Below are 17,863 nucleotides of genomic sequence, written 5' to 3'. Positions count from 1 at the left end.
TTCAATGAAAATACTAAAAACGATATTTTTCAATGAAAAGACCAAAAAGGGTATTTTTCAGAATCACAAAACGGACAAATAATTCAAACCCCGAATAACACGGTTTTTTCCTCCTTTTGTTTTGCTTTACTAAAGCCAACGTAATCTTAATAACTGCTTTTCACTCATACAATCAAAAACAATTTCAATTTTGCTGTTCTTTCAGTGTCGACTAATAACCCTACTTTGCTCATCTCAGAAGTTAATACACAGTAAATTAAGCTACTTTAAATAGTACTTATTTAGTGCTATTAATTCAGTAAAACCATGGGGAGCACCTTTAATTTGAAGCATCCATTAGAGATCTGTTCTGCATAATTTGTGAGCCGACAAAAACTTTTTGGCAAATAATTAACTTGAGTTCTTCAAATCAAAAAATAGCTATGTACAAATTGGGACCGTATTTTTTTCATCTGCTATTACTATTTGGTAGATGCTAAATACCCTTTTTGTTTATTCTTTGGTTCCAGTGTACAAACAAAACATAAAAATTTTGATATTCCCTGTCAGTAGTATAAAAGTTAGACAGCCCAGGAGGTCAAAATTCATCCCCAAATAGCAAATCTTGTCACGTGTACATAAAATGGCTTAGGTGTGATTAAATAAAAGAGGTTGATTACAGTGGCATCAATTCAGAAACATTAGGGTTATTTGTTTTTCAAAGTCTAGAGGGGGGAGGCAAATTTGTGGTTTTCAATTTTTTCAATATAAATACCCAAAAAGGTATTTTTCAAAATCCAGGGGAAGGGCAAAAAAACTAGAGAAAAATGCCTTCCTACTCCCCGTGCAATTGGCGTCGCTGGTTGATTATTGTAATAGGAATATGTCAAACTCATTGAAATCAGGGAATCAAGCTGAAAGTCCAAAAAAAGTCCAAAAAAAGGAGACTTTTTCTCACGTAAGATGTCAACAGTCTGAAATTTGCTATTGCTGTGATTTTGCTGTATTTGTTTCACCTGACTTCAATTTCCATGTCTTGACATTGAAAGCCGAAGGTTTTCGGGAGGCTATTTATTTTTTTCTCTTTTTTGCAAAAATGAGTATTTGAGCGCTTTTGAATTCTCAAGGCTAAAGCTAATGGTTCTGTTTGTGACCAGCGTACCCTTTTTTGAATAAGAGTTTGAAAGGGAGGAGCTTTTACTCCTACTTTGTTTAAAATAGCAATTTCCGAATACTTCTGAACCTACCTCCAACTTGTTTTTTACGATTTAGCTACCGTTCCATGCATATGCTAATGATCTTTTAGTTACAGGTAAATAGCCATTCAAAATCAGCAAGTTACATAAGTGAAGCATTGCATGTATTGGCCTTTACCAGAATGCTAGTAAATACAATTACCTTTTCTTCGGTCCCTCTCCTTATTTTTCCTCTCCTTTTCTTAGTAATTTTTTCCGTCCCTTATGTCTATCTTTCCGGTGACAGGGCATTAATATTACTACTAATTTACGTTCTTTTCATTCACGGCTAGTTCCCACCTTCTGGTTGAAGATTACGATTTGGCTACTCAAGACTTGTTGATAACAGAGGGAAATATAACCCTAAAGCTCGTGCAAATTAATTTCTGTTTTTTTCATCATTTAATTTTATGTACGTCCCGGCTTTACCCACTTTTGAATAAGAAAGATCTTTCTTCTATTCGAATTCAACATTTCCGTTTCTGAAATTTTAGCTTTTTTTCGCCTTGGTGCCCTAATATGAAGATATTACATAAATTTGGTATAAATGACGTCTTTGCAAAAGTTGCTGTAGCGAGCTAATGTTGTTTGATATTTACGTAAGCCATTTGCCACCTTCCTCTGATCTTGAATCTGTCTTTTTTATTTGTAACATTCTCTCGCTCTCTCTTTTTTTTAGTCCACTGTTAACATTTTTGTATTAGGTTATAAACAAATCATTCTTTTTATTATTAAAGTGAAAAATAATTGTTTTATAATAATTTTTCCCCATCTGGTGTACCTCTCGGAGCACAACGTAGGATACACAGTCCTGCCACACATTACACAACCCCATCGCGTATGATAAAGTTCCCAGGGCGCTTGACATACTTCCGCCACGCTTGGTACATTTGAGCCATGTACCACCTGATGTACTGGATTTCTAGAAGTTAGTGATCCTTCGCCTTCGGTATCCCCAGATCTTTTCTGAGGGTGCAGGGAGGAGGTAACTTGTCATGTTTAATTGTTTGACTGTTTTGAAGGGCATATAAATTAGTCAAGGATATATCAAAGAATATATGTTCTTATATGCTCTTTACTCTAATTAATTAAAAAAAAGGTTTTGCCAAGTTTAATTATTTTAATGTTTTGAAGCGAATATTCATTATTCAAGGATATATCAAAGAAGGTACATTTATGTATATTTAGGAAGGTACTATATAAATGTCTAAATGCACTATATAACTATATGTGTCTTGAATAGTCATGGAAAGTACATATAAAATCAAACTGAATATTTGATATATAATGACACTAATTGCTGAAAGCTCATCAGTTCAAAATTCCAATTTACTGTAAATTTTATGCTTATTTTCAATGTTGTAATAAATACAAAAGAAAATATATGTAATATAATTCGTTCTCAGTAAAGCGCCAATGACGCAGTAGGTTTTATACTTTTGCAAGGAGAGAAGGAGGTGAAACCTCAAACTCTTGTTTGTAGTGACCTTTGATCGTTTTAAGCAGGATTTGTATATTCTATTTAAGTTTCATTCCATTTAAGATTTATTTATTCATTTATATTAGTACATATTGTATGTTTGTTTGCTATGGCTGTTTGTTGGATGTTTTTTGCTATGATTGTTTATTTAATTTATCTTCGTTTGGGTTTCATTTATTCTTTAATAGGAATTTCTGGTCATTTTGAGTTTGAGTTATTGAAGGTTTCTATTTCTTCTGATCTTAAGTTTAACACGATCTTTAGGCAGGGAGGGGTATAAGGCCATGGAGGACCAGGAGTCAGCTCATATAAGTTTTAGAAAAAAATATTGTTAATAAATTGTTGTTTTTGAGGGGTGGGGGAATTCGGGCCATGGAGGACCAGGGATGAGTTGCATAATTTTCAGATTAATATAATCTCCGAGCCACAGGTTCTATCGAATTTATCGTTTGAAAAAAAATCAATCACCTGGCATCCATAGTTTAGGTAAGCTTATTACCATCTACCATAAATGTATAATTTTTGGAATAAAATACAGTTGACAATCTTTTTTTTTGAAGTGGAGGGGAGAGGGTTGGGAAATGAAAAGAAGACCAAGCATCACTTCCCCTAAGTTTGGAATAAATAGATTTCACAAGTTTTTTGAGTGGGGTGGGGGTTGGACTTATTTGATCTTTGAACTATTTTCAAAACCCTCGCATTAGAGCCTTATATAACCCCAGGATTCAACACTTACCCCGGGATCGGGGGTTTGTGTTGACCCTACAGTTTTGTTATCTGATCCTTTCACTTATCTTAATAAAATCTCAAAAAGTCGATCGGTTGGATATTGAGTAAAAAGGGTAGAAGGGCTAGTTGCCCTCTGGTCCCTCTTGATTCTTAAAAAGGGAGCTAGAACTTTCAATTTTCAAAAGAATTTGGTGCCGGTAAAGTTAATACGATCATTTGTTCTACAAAAAACCTTGCATGCCTTGGGGCATAATTTGCAGCACTTGCCCCTGGTTTATGGGGGGTTGTGTAAACCTCCAAGTTTTAGTTATACGATCTTTGGTCTATTTTTTACAAAATGAAAGTCTAAAACATTTGATCGAACACATTTGGGGAAAAGACGGCTAATGGGAGGGGGGGAGCTAATCACCACCAGATTACTTTTGACTCTCAAAAAGTAAACTTATACTTTCGATTTCTAGTCATTTGATTCCTTCCAAAATTTACGTTCTCAATCAAACCTTATATGCGACTGGGCATCAGTTACGAAGCTTCCCCTGGGCTCTGGGGGGGAGGCTGTTAACCCCATTTTTTTATGATTGCTGAACTATTTCAAACGAAATGGCTATCTCAAAATTTTTGTTATATGTGTTAGGGAAAAGAGGGTGTGTTTTCTTTGGGGGGGATAGATTCACTCTCTTCGCTTTTGAATCTTAAAATGGTAACAAGAACTTTCAATTGCTAATCAAATGATCCACCTCTGAAGTTTACACAACCACTCCTTACATAAAAACCTTATATATCCCTGTTGCATAACTGTTATTGTTATTTTATCTATAAATAGTCACGGCTATTTGTCACCAAATCGTTTTCGAATCTTAAAAAGGGAACTAGAACTTCAAAGTTCTAATCTTTTGAGTCCTCTTCAAAGTTTATACGAATATCTCTTCCATAAATCTTAAATCCCCCCGGGAAACAAGTTACAACCCTTAGTTCCCCAGATTTCTGGGGGGGAATTTTAATCCAGAAGCTTTTGTAATCGGATCGTTGGACTATTTACAAGAACATGGCTATCCAAACTTGATCGGATTTTTAAATTAGGGCGTGTGGGGGAGGGGGGGGCTTGTAAATACCCTCCGATCACTTTTGACTCTAAAAAAATGTACCTGTAACGTTCAATTTCTAATCAAATGAGTTACCTCTGAAGTTTATACGACCACCTCTTACATGAAAACCTTATATGCCCCCGGGGCATAACATAAAATACTTGTCACTGGACTCTAGTTGTTTTTTTTTTCCCGAGTTTCGTTATCTGGTTATTGAACTATTTTCAATAGACTGGCTATCTCAAATTTTAGCATATGGGTTTGGGGAAAAAAGGGCGGGGCGGGGCTAGTTGAACTCCGATCTCTTTTGACTCTTAAAAACTGAACAAGAATTTTCAATTTCCAATCAACTGAACCCCATCTGAAGTTTATATGAGCAGCCCTTCACTAAGAACCATTTATGCCTCCTGGGCATAACTTACAAAGTCCACCCCTCGGCCCTGGGGGTTTATGTCGACCCCTGAGTTTCGTTATCGAATCTTTGAAGTATTTTTAAAAATTTTATTGGACGTATTTGGGGGAAAAGGGTCGTTGGGGGCTATTTACCCTCCGATCACTTTTGACTCCAAAAAGGGCATTATAATTTCCGATTTCCGATCAAATGAGTCCCCTTAGAATTTTACGCGACCATCCCTTTCAGAAAAAGTGCCTATGGGAAATATAAATTAATATCGGAAACTTATCGCCTTAGAGTTGGTGGGGGGCTATTTGCCATCGGATCACTTTTGATCCGTGCTTACTTACTGTATATAAGCTTTTATCATTATTTGATGAAGAAATCGATCCACAGAGAGTAAAATATTGAGAGAGTTAAATACATTTCCCTTAAGACTGTTTGAATAGTAATATAAATAGGCTAATAGTTGTGTATTTCAAAGATCTTTGCACTAGTGAGAGAAGAGGGGGCAATATTAGAAAAAATTGTCTAAAGGAAACCCCAAATGGAAAGACAGGGAGCAGGTTCGTTATTCTTTGTGAAAAGTAAATTTCATTGTAAAAAATAAAAGTTTAAAAGACGAAGCCACAAAAAAGAGAGAGGTTACTTTTAATCTGAAAATTGTCGAATTGCAAAATTAAGGGTAAGATCATGAACACCTTGAGATTCCACGGGACTGGGGGGACACGTTCATTTTTTTTTTAGCGGACATAATACGTTAATACAGCGCTTTTTTACAACTCACTTAAGAATCTATTCAAGATGGGGGTGAAGTTGTGGAGGGAGATAAATTTGAAAGCGTCAAGTCTAATGAAAGGAAATAAAATTATATGATAAATGTAATAAAATTACATGAAAAGAAGAGGAAAAAAAAAATCAAATTTTGAGAGGTTGAAGGGTTTCGCATTAGATTTCCATTAGCTTTCCATAGTTGTCACGTATAAGCTCTTACGATTGTCTAGCAAAAAAATCGATTCGATTTAAGTAAAATATTGACAGTGTAAATGCACCATCTCATAACAAGATTTAGAAGGAAAAAGCCGAACTAAAAAGGAGCAACTGTTTGTTTTTCTTCACGAACAAAATATATCAAGATGAACATGTCTAGTCGTTTAAGTTTGAGCGGCTTTTTTCCATGAAAATAGCCAGCCAGTGTTTACAAAAACGCTCAAGAATTCAAAGATAGTCCATAATGGATGGCTTAGATCCATCTAAAAGTGCTAATACCGACAAAGTTTAAATACTGCTTTGCTAACTAGATAATGATATGATGTTTCTTCTTAGAAGTTCTTTGAAGGGGTTATGGGTAGTTGGGTACCTAAATATTGGGAAAGTGCAGATAGTTTGGGTTTTCTGAATTCATGGTTATAAATTCTTACATAATGAAACAATAAGTGAAGCAGTTTCAAACTATTAACTGGTATATTTAGAATAGCATAAATTAAAAAAAAGGCTAAGTGTATAGATATAATCCCTAATAATTAGAAAATCACACTAGGAACTGCACTTTTTTCTCAAATAGTTTTGAAACTACTTGTACCCACTCCACTTATAAAATTTTTTAGATGTTCGAAAAACAATGCAAGTCTTTAAGAAAATTACAATTAATGTCTAATTTCAAATTAAAAAGTCTAATATTTTTGTTCTACAGAAGCTCTTCGCAGTTTTCTCATTTTTAAATGAGCTTTCAAATTCAGTTCTTAAATAGCCACAAATTTGAGTGCCATTTCCTAAGTAAAAAGCCAGTGTATGCAGAACAACTCAAAAGTTTAAGGTTTTCAGGTTCAAAACTCAACCTGAATATGTGGATGGGGGTATTATCCAGTTCAGCCCCTCCCCCTCCCCCTATTCACGCCATCGCTAACGTACCTTCATGTATTTCATGTTCGAACATTTTAATGATGGTAAATCAAGTATAGAGCGAGCCATGACTCATGGTAACCGATGGATCGTCCTTAAAAAAAATGTTTATTGAAAAAAAATTCCCGTCTGAAGCTGACTTAAAACCAGTAATTCTTGTTTTTATTAATCCGTATATTAAAAGTATTTCGCAAAAAAAATTTATTGGAGTTTCAAAAAGACCCTAAGCCTCCCGAAAAGGGTGCGGGGTTGAAATTAGAAAAAAAATCCATTGCGATCACAATGGTTGCAAATCCTGATCAGGAAAATTAATATCTAGTACCCTTTTTAAGTAACACAAGAGAACGCACCTCAAAATGGCGCTTCCTACAATTTCGCGTCACAAAACATCATTTTTTTTTGCCGAAAGAGGGTTAAAATACCAAGGAACCGGAAATCTAAAATAGCCAATGAATTTTCTATAGTCAAAAAGCGTATAGAAGAGGTTTCGAGTCCTTCTTAATCTTGAAAAACAACAGCCAAGTTGAGCAGAGCTGTATTTAGAATTTTTTCGAGGGGGGTGGCGTTACAAAAGGATTTTTGGGGGGAGGGGAGTGGACAAATTTCAAAAACACATCAAATTTTTTAATATTCATTTTTGTTATACTTATACTCAGTATTTTTTTTGGGGGGAGGCAGGAATCAAACCCTCTAAATCCCCTGGATACGGCATTGAAGTTGGGTTTTCTGCATTTTTTTTCCAGGAAGCATAAATTCTTCCCAAAGACAATCAAAATACCAAGGAATGCAAATTCTAAGATAGCCAATTGATTTCCCATGTGTTAAACCCTTATCAGGCGGTTTTGACCACTTCATCTTGAAAAATCATCAATATCCGCCGTATCTATCCATAAATCGTTAGCTGATAATGACATGAATCTTGCAGTGATTACCAAGGTTTTTGTTATATCGCCAGCATATAAAGACCTTTTTAGTAAAAAATAGATAGAGATGGCGCCACAGTAAAATGGTGGCTCCTGCCATTTTATACCCCAAAGCATCAAGTTTTGCCCACAGCATGACAATAGATGTATAGATAGACAAGTGTATTTCTAAAGCTCATGAGCCATATACGCACAAAAATATAAATAAATAACAAGCAAGCAAGGAAATTAAACAACAGTACAAATTACAAACACGTGCAAAAACAGAATACAAAGCGAAAATACCTAATCTAACAACAAAAGAAATTAATCATATAAACTTTTTCTTCTTACTAAGGATTTATCTATATACACTCCCACTCAAAATATTGTAATAAACAATCAAGAGAGATAAAACTCTACAAAAAGAAAACTTCAAACGAGACGACGGCCAGTAGAATTAAAAGACTAAAACAACGCGGATATTTCGCCTGTATAAAACAAGGCGTTTTCAGCGCAAGATAGAAAATTAAAAGAAAAAACTAAACTAAAAACAAATAAAATTTCTCATTGAAGTAACTCGCATAGCTGCTTTTCCCTACGTGGATAAGTAGCGACAATTGTATTTATTATACTTGGTGGTGGTTTTTATTTGTTTTTAGATTAGTTTTTTCTTTTAATTTTTCCGTATTTTTCCGCAAATAATTTTCCCGTAAATCAAAGAGCACGAGGCATTTCCGTAGAAAATGATCCCTGTCTTCATCCTCATCTTTACAAAGGGGACAAACATACCGCCAATAGGGACCAACTATTTTTTGTTGAACATTTTTTGCCTGTTCTGGATTGGAAGACAATTCGCCCTAAGCTGAATCCAACGACGTAGAATCATAGCCGTTAAATTAAATTTAAAATAAACCTCTTCTCCAAAACTATATGCATGAACAGTAGCAAAAAGTCCTATACTCTCCATTAAAGATTTTTGAAACACATCAGTCGAGACCTCTCTTCATGACTCCACCTCTTCACGCACGTACAATGACAAATGTTTAGCGCATTAGGAAGGCATTCTGTTTTGATGACTGAATACCAAGAAGCAACTGAAACTATTATTGTGACGCGCAGAGGAAAATCCTTTTCTGATTCCAAGCGCTTTAGGCAAATCTGTATCATTTGTGAAGAAATCTTTCGCTACTGTTCATATATACACTTATGACGTAGTTTTTCCCAATGAGGGTCAAAATTCCGAGAAGAACTAATTCTAACATGTTTATCAATTTATAAAAGGCTAAAATCTTCATCTGGAGGTGTTTAGGCCCTCAACGTGAAAAACAAGGGAAATCGTGTTAGTGCATTGTTAGAATACGTTTCATTATTTATTTCTAATATCACGGTTACGACAGGTCACGACAGGATTACCAAGAGATACTTAATTGTTCATCTAAAAACTAATCCCTCCCTCTACGCGCCTCTTATAGTTGTTTTAATAATTACATCGTAAACTACTATATGACACAGAAAATGGGCTTTTTGTGCCATTCCTGAAGTGAAAAGGCTGTGAAGCATACTTAGGGTTCCATTATAATCTTATTGGTCGAAAACCCAAAATTGGAAGTTTACAAATAGCCTTTTTGAACACTCCTCCCCGTCTCTTTTGGTGAGTAAAAACAAAAAATTTTTTTTGAGAAAAAACTGGCAAATGAAAAAGTAGCGTATATACAAATTCTCAAAGATACTTGTGTACAACATACCCTCTGGCTCTTCAGATATGTGACAAAGTTGCACATATTCGCGGAAAAGTTTAAGGGAAGTAGGAATTAAAACTACAATTTGAGGTGCTACTTTAACAAAGAATCACATGGATTCTTTAATTTCATCGTTTATACTAAACAAAAATACTTTTGCAAAATTTATTTTGTATGTTTAAAAGAAATAATAGCGAGCAAAAATTAACTTTGAAAAAAGAGAAGAACTAACTTGAAACTTTTAGCGAACAAAATTAATCCTTCGCAGATTACGCAAGATATATCTACAAAACTAGCTCAAACAAATTGGCTCGTAATATTTTCTGAGGTTTGTGGAATTCTAAGAACTAGCACTTCACCGAAAACTGAAGTTGTTAAAGTTTTTAAAGAGAAATATAACTGTACACTACCAATCACTGATAACATCGTCGCCGATTCTCCATCACTTGGTGCACGTCTCAGAACACCACTGGTGCCAAATAGCTACACCCACCTGGCACAGTGGTGCACGTCTCTGAACACCACTGGTGCTAAAAAGTTACACCCACCCGGCACAGTTTCCACCACGCTTGGCACAGTTTCTGCCACGCTTGACGCGTGCCATCTGGTGTTGGTCTATATAATTTCTAAAGGTGGTCGTCCCCTCAAATATATGGTTGATATGTAGTTAGGGCAAAGCCGTATCCACAGGGGAGGTCTAGAGGGCTTGATCACCCCCCCCCCCTCCCGAAATGTCTGTCTGACTCGTAAAACATAACAAAAATGGATATAAGCACATTTTGTATGGGTATTTTGAGTTTTGTTGTATAAACCCACCCCAAACAATAAATCCTTGTCCACCCCCACCCCCCCCCCCCAAAAAAAAAAAAAAAAAAAACTGGATACGACCCTGACTTAGGGTACTTGTGTACTTTTTGCCACTAACTCAAGTTTACGCTGTGTAAAACTCGAGAACAAACCGGTTTCTTCGTTACTTTAGAAACAAATTTTGGCTATGTACTTGCACATTAAGGGGAGAGGGTAAAGTATAGCGGGTCTGCATGCAAAATGTGTTAGGTACAATTATTCTGCATATTGTTAAGAAAGGATTATTTTCTAACTTCAAACTGTCCAAACACTTTACCCCCCCCCCCCTAATGCGGAAATATATAGCCCAAATTATATATTTCCCACCTATTCTGGAACTTGTCTTCTCTCTCGGTAAGCTGAAATAATCTAACGAAGAAACCGGTTTGTTCTCGAGTTTTACACTGCGTAAACTTGAGCAAGTGGCGTATAATACACAAGTACCGTACTTAGTTATTCTTGCAGCGTGACGACGTGTTTCCATCTCACCTGGCATCCAAACGAAGCTTCTGAATGGGGTCTCCCATGATGGACCGTTTAGTACCGATCTTTTGGTGAACTTTATCCATTACTTGTCCCATTTGTGGCCGAATATACACCTTCAGCAAGCTCCTGATCTTGTCTGACGAGTAACCAATAAATTTTTAAATTGCTTCCCCTTTTTATTCTAGGCCAAGTTGTTAAGGGCTCAATGAGAAGCATCTGTTTAATGAGGCGTTCGTTGGGGCGACACAAAAAGTATCCAAGTCAGGTGATCCGGGGGAGCTCAATGACGCTGGAGAATTTGTCGATGTTGAAACAATGCAGGTGGATATCGTCATTCGAAGTCTGATCTGACTTCCGGAAGTGTAAGATTTAGCGTAGGCAGCGGTGGTTATAAACCTCGAAAGCACACCCGTGTCCTGCTTTGAGCATGTCCGTAAGCTACTACCACGATTCAATACCCTAGAGTAGGACTACCCTCACTGTCAACTTCCATATGTCAATATTCATTCGCAAATTAATTTCTTATTAGCTTTATTGGTATGGAGCCTTATAAATTAGTCTTCGAATTTGGCTGCTTATGGAGTTTTCTGCTTCTAAGAGAACGCTCTGTATTTGGGGTATGTTTTGTGTTTTCCCTTGTTTACTCGTATTTGACAAAACTTGTTGAAATTCAATTAAGTAGCAAGGTCACATGACAGTAGATGTAAGAAAAACAAGAGTTGCATGCTCCAACTCAATGATTCTGAATGAAGACATATAGAACATATGATAGCCGCTGATTAATGAATATAATTTCAAATTGTTTCCCAGCGGGATATCAAAATCAGTGCCAGGCTGGACTGATACGTACATGCATTACATGTACTAATATAATGTTTCATGTCACGTAATTCTGATTTATATAAGTGAGTCCAAATAAATAGCGAAAGAATAAAATTTTAAGGTGTGACTTCGTGACATAACTAACAAAAAAGTTGACTATATGCATATTTAATTATTTATGATTTTTTTTTGTAATTGTTATTTTTTATTATATTATTTTATTACGGCTTATGACTACAAATTATTGTAGATATAAATAGAAGCTGTTATGAACCGTGTTCGCTCAATAAGACCCGTGTTCAATTTTTATTTTTGGAATTATTTTACTCGGAGGCATTCAGATCAGAATATCTTCGGTCACGATATAGATATGGGGTTGGATTATGCTCTGGAGTAATTTCTAAAATGAAGTAGTGCAAAATGAAGTGTTCAAGCTTTTAGGTCTGTAACGGAGATATTAATTTGACTCCTAGACGGGAGAAAAATCGCTAGTTTTGAAGGAAAATTGAGAGATATTTTTCGGGTAAAGAATAGTCTGGGTTGAAAGGTAAATAGTTGAGAGGGGGGGGTCTGGTGTCACCTTTGAAATGTCGTAACTTTTACTATTTTCCGTACTTTTGGATGATTTTCCTACTTTGAAAAGTTGGAGCATACCTTTATTGGTAATCACAGAGATAATTTCTTCACACAAGAAAAATAAGGGGATGATGGTGTGGGGGGGTCGTCCTGAAAATATCGTAAGATTTACGATCTTATCTTAATTTTCAATTAATTTTCATAAAAATTGCTTTTTTTTCTGAAGATATATTTAGCTATAAATTATGATCATTATTGTGGGGTAAACCTATTTTAGGTCGAAGCTCAGACCTAAGAGGCTCATTGTCTTTTGCTGTTCATTAGTTTTGCGCAAAAACTTTCCCTTATTAGTATACGGAGAATTTGCATCATTTAGATGCATTCTCGATTAAGAAAATCTGTGAATCAGAATCATAACTAGATTCATAAAAGGATGACCTACCCCTACAGTACAGATTGATATCAATCAATCAATAATTGAGACTGTTTGGAAGTGTTGATCAAGTGGGTAGCTTTTGGGTAGCTTTTGGGCAAAACTTAGCTCAAATGTTCAAAAGATCCAGATCTAGTGCACTTTCTTGCTAATGTTAAAAGTTCAGACATGGTGGCACAGGTAAAGGAGAATTCTGAAGGACCAAACATGCCCTCAATCTGGAAAGCTGTGTATGTGCTGGTGAGTTCTCAACAACTATCTTTTTAAAATCCAATGGATGCTAAAAAAAAATTCTTATTACCCTCCCCCTTCTCCTAAAAAAAAAATCAGCCGTACACATTTGAGATGGATTGGCTATAGCGCAAATATGTTTAGGGGTGAGCCAAGCTATTTTGGGGGGGGGGGGGTTGATTTATGTTTTTAGTGTTTCTTTGTATTTCAGAGAGGGAAAGGATGGTCAATCGCAGAATTAGTTTCTTAATCAGGCCTTGAGGAAATGGAATGGCTAAATCAAATTGCTACTCCAAAAAACAGCAATTCCATAAAAAACAACAGTATTATATTTTACAGATTTCCTTAGTCAAAAATTGTCACCTATAGCCTTTCCATTGGCAAGCGAACCCATTTTCCTGCGCTAAATCTTTTATTTAAAAGGCGATATCTTCTCTCCTTATTTTTGGAGGGGGGCAAGAAAAAAGGACCACATTTTCTTACCAATAAGGAAAGAGTATTTTTTCCCTAAAAATCTTTTTCTAGAGAGAGTGGAGGGATTAAGGTTGAAATTTTTTTTAGCCTATAAAGCTACTATATTTGCCTCAAATGCCACACATTTTGTACTGACTGCATACTGTCTTCTGGGATTGGGGGAGGGCTGAAGCAACATCTCCCATCCCCGTTGTAACCCTTAAATGCCTGTCATTGAAAAAAGTACATTAGCAAATAATATCATTTTCCTTTCATAAATGGGAAGAGAACTGTTCTAATTTCAGACTGTTGTAAACTAGATGATACATTTGAAAACTTTTTTTTTTTATATTTACAATGAATCAATTACTCAGATGAGAGTTAGTATAGAAGCACATGCATTTAAGCCGTAGAGAGGAGGGTGGCTATCTGATTTTTTTGGAAGGGATCCAAAAATAAAACAAGTGCATTTCGTAAGATGTGGCACCAAATTAATTTTTTATTATCCGTTCCTATTTGGTTGATGTGAGAGGGATAGTGTGATGCCTCCCTCCTCCTGAATATGGGTGCTAGAATTGGTAAAGCTACGAAAACCCATTTTTGGAACTAATTTGTGGTAGTGGGCATAGCCCCCCACCCAAAAGCCATCACTCGGAATAAGTCACTGCTTTATTAATGGCATCAGTTGGGAATGGGAAGGGGCATATGTTAATTAATTGTATCCTCCCCCCCCCCCAATATTTTAAAAAATACCTTTTTTGGGATATCATCATTGAAAAATGTATATTGGTTGAAGAATTAAAAACAAGAATTCCCCCTCTCGATTATGAAAATACATTTTGACCCCCCCCCCTTAAATATTCCTAAATTGACGCCATTACTTTATATTATTTTTAACTCTTTTTTCTCTCCCTCCTTCTTCCTTTAGCACACTCTATTTTATTTATTTTAATCAAATAGTCACTGCATCATTGAAGAAACAGCGCTGAAGGCTTCGTAGCTAGAAAAAAAAAATGTTCTGCTATAAATTAGTTTTTATGCATAGTTTGTTTCCTCATTAGCACGAGCAGAATTAGCATCTTTTAGATGCATTCTCGATTGGGAAATCGGCGAATCAGAATCATAAGAAGATTCAGAAAAAGATGAACCACATCTATAGAACAGATTGATGCCAGTCGATAATCCAGACTATATTTGGAAGTAGTTAATCAAGGTTAGTTTATGACGAAATCCAAATTAAGTATTCAACAAACCTAAGTCGAATGGATTTCCCATCGTTGGTTAAAGCTGAATTCTAAGGGACTGTAGCTAGGATAAGGAAGGATTCAAACTCCCTCACCAAGTCTGGAAACCGTATATTTTTTGATAATTTCTGCACATCTGATGGATGTATAAAGATACTTTTATCCCCCCCCCCTAAACAAATGAACTTTATACTTTTGAGGCGTACTAGCAACAACAGGGTTTCATCTGGCACGCGACAGGCTGTTTCGGCTGAAATATTCTTTTTGGCCTCAAAGGTGTGATTATGGCCTTGAAATATGCTCCTATTCCAAAAGGGTAAAGGGATGTTTGGACTAAATTTGATACATCGAAATTTGCCAAATACACAAAAATAAAATCAGTAAAATGTTTATACATATATCCCATAATAAACACTGTCACTTTTATTCCCTCTCCCTTAGGTCATTTAAAGTTTTCTTTCCTGGGCTTAACATATCATTTCAAAGGTTGTATTTTTGGAGGGGTGATGGGGACTGGCAGGGACTTATGAAAAAGGGACCAAATTCAACAGACAAACAAAAGATTGATAACCTTGTGTTTCTTTTTTCAGCTAAGCTTTGATTTCGAAAGGTTTTGCAAGTAGGAGAAAAGTTTCTTTTTTAATCTATAATACTTTTTTTTATATACTTATTTATATATACTAATATATGATTTCTTAATTTAATTTATGGACAAAAGTTCACAATATTAACAGCCTAGTGTTTTAAAAAGTTAAAAATGGATTCCTGTACCGTCCATATTTAACCTCCGACATATTATTATCTGTGTTAAGTATTTATATTCAGTAGGGAAATACGCAAGGAAGTAGGTCTTCCAAGACAAGTATCCATAAATTCTATGGCTATTGTTACAATTATTTTTAATTATCGTAATGTTTAATATGGGCCCGATTTTCTCTTAGTGTCAATTTGAGGAGTATCCTACCCTTCCCCATATGTTGTACATCAAAGAGAGCTAATTGTCCGACAAAGCATGGTGCTCTTTAGCCAAATATGCCACACTTCGCGCAGCACGCGGTACACTTCAAAAGTGGGGGATTGGTCTCGTCAGTCACCTTAAAAAGGCTAAAAATAACCAAGAAGAACTTTCTTTCCCATTAGCATAAAAATTCTTTCCAAGTATATATTGGGTAACAATGGCATGGATCCAATGAGTGTCAACAAAATTCACAACTAAGTACTAACCTGTAAATATTGCTATAACAGGTAAAAAAAAATACAGTGCCGACGTGGTCGGCTTTAGTAATTCAAAAAGCGGTATGTTGCACAATATGAGTTTTGCATCAGAGCAAAAAACTTAAAAACATGAATTCGGGTTTTACAAGTATCTTGAGACCCAAATAATTTGTAGAGTTGGCGATAGGACCAGTCCCTTGGATGCATTTCAATTAAAGTACTATAAGTTTATAAGCTATTAAATTATAAGCAATTAAATTACTGATTGATTAATTTAACATAAATACATAAAATATTATAAATATTACTTTGACAAAATATAGTACAAGACACCTTCTGAGTCATCAAACTCGCTATGCATTCCCAGAAAACATTTCGTTGGTTAGGTAGAATTGGCGGTTTTATTTTGCGCCTTTTAACTTTAGACTCTCTCAGCTTAGACGAGTGCTTGAAGTAGGCCTTCAAAAACAAGAGGACTTTATTTTAGTTTTTTCGTACAAAAGAGAGTATAATACAAATTTCTATAATATTATATAGTGAACCTGGTATGATGTACTTCAATGCAAAGTAACTATCTGCTATTCAGAGGCAAAGTTAACAACGTTCGTAACGTAAATAGAAAATTCAAATAGAAGATTTGTTGCTTACCTTATGTTTATTTTCTATTTTTGAGCAGGGAAATGCTCTAAAATTTATTTTAGAATGAACTTGGTCGATTTAGCTTCTTGAAAAACTGTTTAGCATTCAATGACGAAGATGTATTTTGTCTTTTTTTAGCGCCCATTGTTCTTAGGAAACGGTTTTGGTAGTATAGCTTGATATTGAATTTACATTTAATTGTTTTAATACTAAATCTAAGATTCAAGGAAGTGGTCCTACGCTAAATTAAAAAAGAATGTAAAATGGCTTATTTGAATTGGTTTAGTTTAACTGTATTGTATAATTTTATGGTTTATCTTACACATAGTTAATACAAGAACTAAAACTAAAACCCATTGGAATAAGGAATTTTGTTATAGTAATTTGATTAGTAATTAATTCATTAATAATTATAAAATTATATAATAATTAAATAATAATTTATTTCGTAATAATTTAATTAACTTAAATACTAATAAATCACATCATAATTGAAAATAATAATAATTTGAGGAAAATGCAATGAGGAAAGTTAACTTTGCCAGATTAGTCTCTGGAAGGCTCATATTACAAATCGATAGTTAGGCGCCATCGAGCTTGGTATCGCAACAAGGGCGCCTCATTATCATTAAAGCATTGAAGAAGCAATGTTACCTTTCGCCCACTGAATACTAAAATTAGTGTGGTGTTCTTTTTGCATTTTTTACTCAGTTTTTTTCTGTTCATTTGCTTATTCAAAACATACAGCCATTATTTAGCATACAACTATATATTAAGTGATTGGATTTCGCCAGAAGCAGTTCGAGCATATTTAAAATAAAATAACGTTTAGCTTTAATACTATAGACATTTGCCGTAGCCAAATTGATGGGTTATTCGGGACAAGACACCTTCCTCCGAATAACTAAAATTTTCCCACTTGTTTAATTTTTACTGAGTCTATTTTGAAAAGTCAAATCTGCACAGAAAATCCATACGCAGGTTGGGCAAGCGTGCCCCTTTCCCACATTCTTGAGATGTTTAAGATTTTTGGGTATAGGTTCTCAGCAACAGTGGGCAGAACTTCACCCACTAAATTTAATTTTAGACATAAAACTTTGTCTGGCCTATTACCCCACCACCCCCGTTAAGAATCCCCCGCCTGCGGAAACAAGATCCCCCCACACCCTGATTGACACAAGAAAAATCTTCGTGTACAATTTTCTTGATTTAGATGATTGAAATAAATTTAATTTTTTAGCCTAGTCAATTCGTGAATTGGTGCTTCTGAACTAAACAAAGAGAAAATAAACTTATTTCACGAAAAATTCAATCAAAAGTCAAAATATTCTACATAAATCTTTTCTGATGATTCTATGGAACCAACACCTGAACTATCAAACTTTATAAGATGTGAAATTTGACAGCATGAACCATCAATTTCAACGACTCCAATACGGACAGCTAAAGCAAAGGCCATTGCTGCATTGT

The sequence above is a fragment of the Artemia franciscana genome, chromosome 4, assembly GCF_032884065.1.
Source record: "Artemia franciscana chromosome 4, ASM3288406v1, whole genome shotgun sequence".
NCBI classification, from domain to species: domain Eukaryota; kingdom Metazoa; phylum Arthropoda; class Branchiopoda; order Anostraca; family Artemiidae; genus Artemia; species Artemia franciscana.
This window is presented reverse-complemented; position numbering follows the sequence as displayed.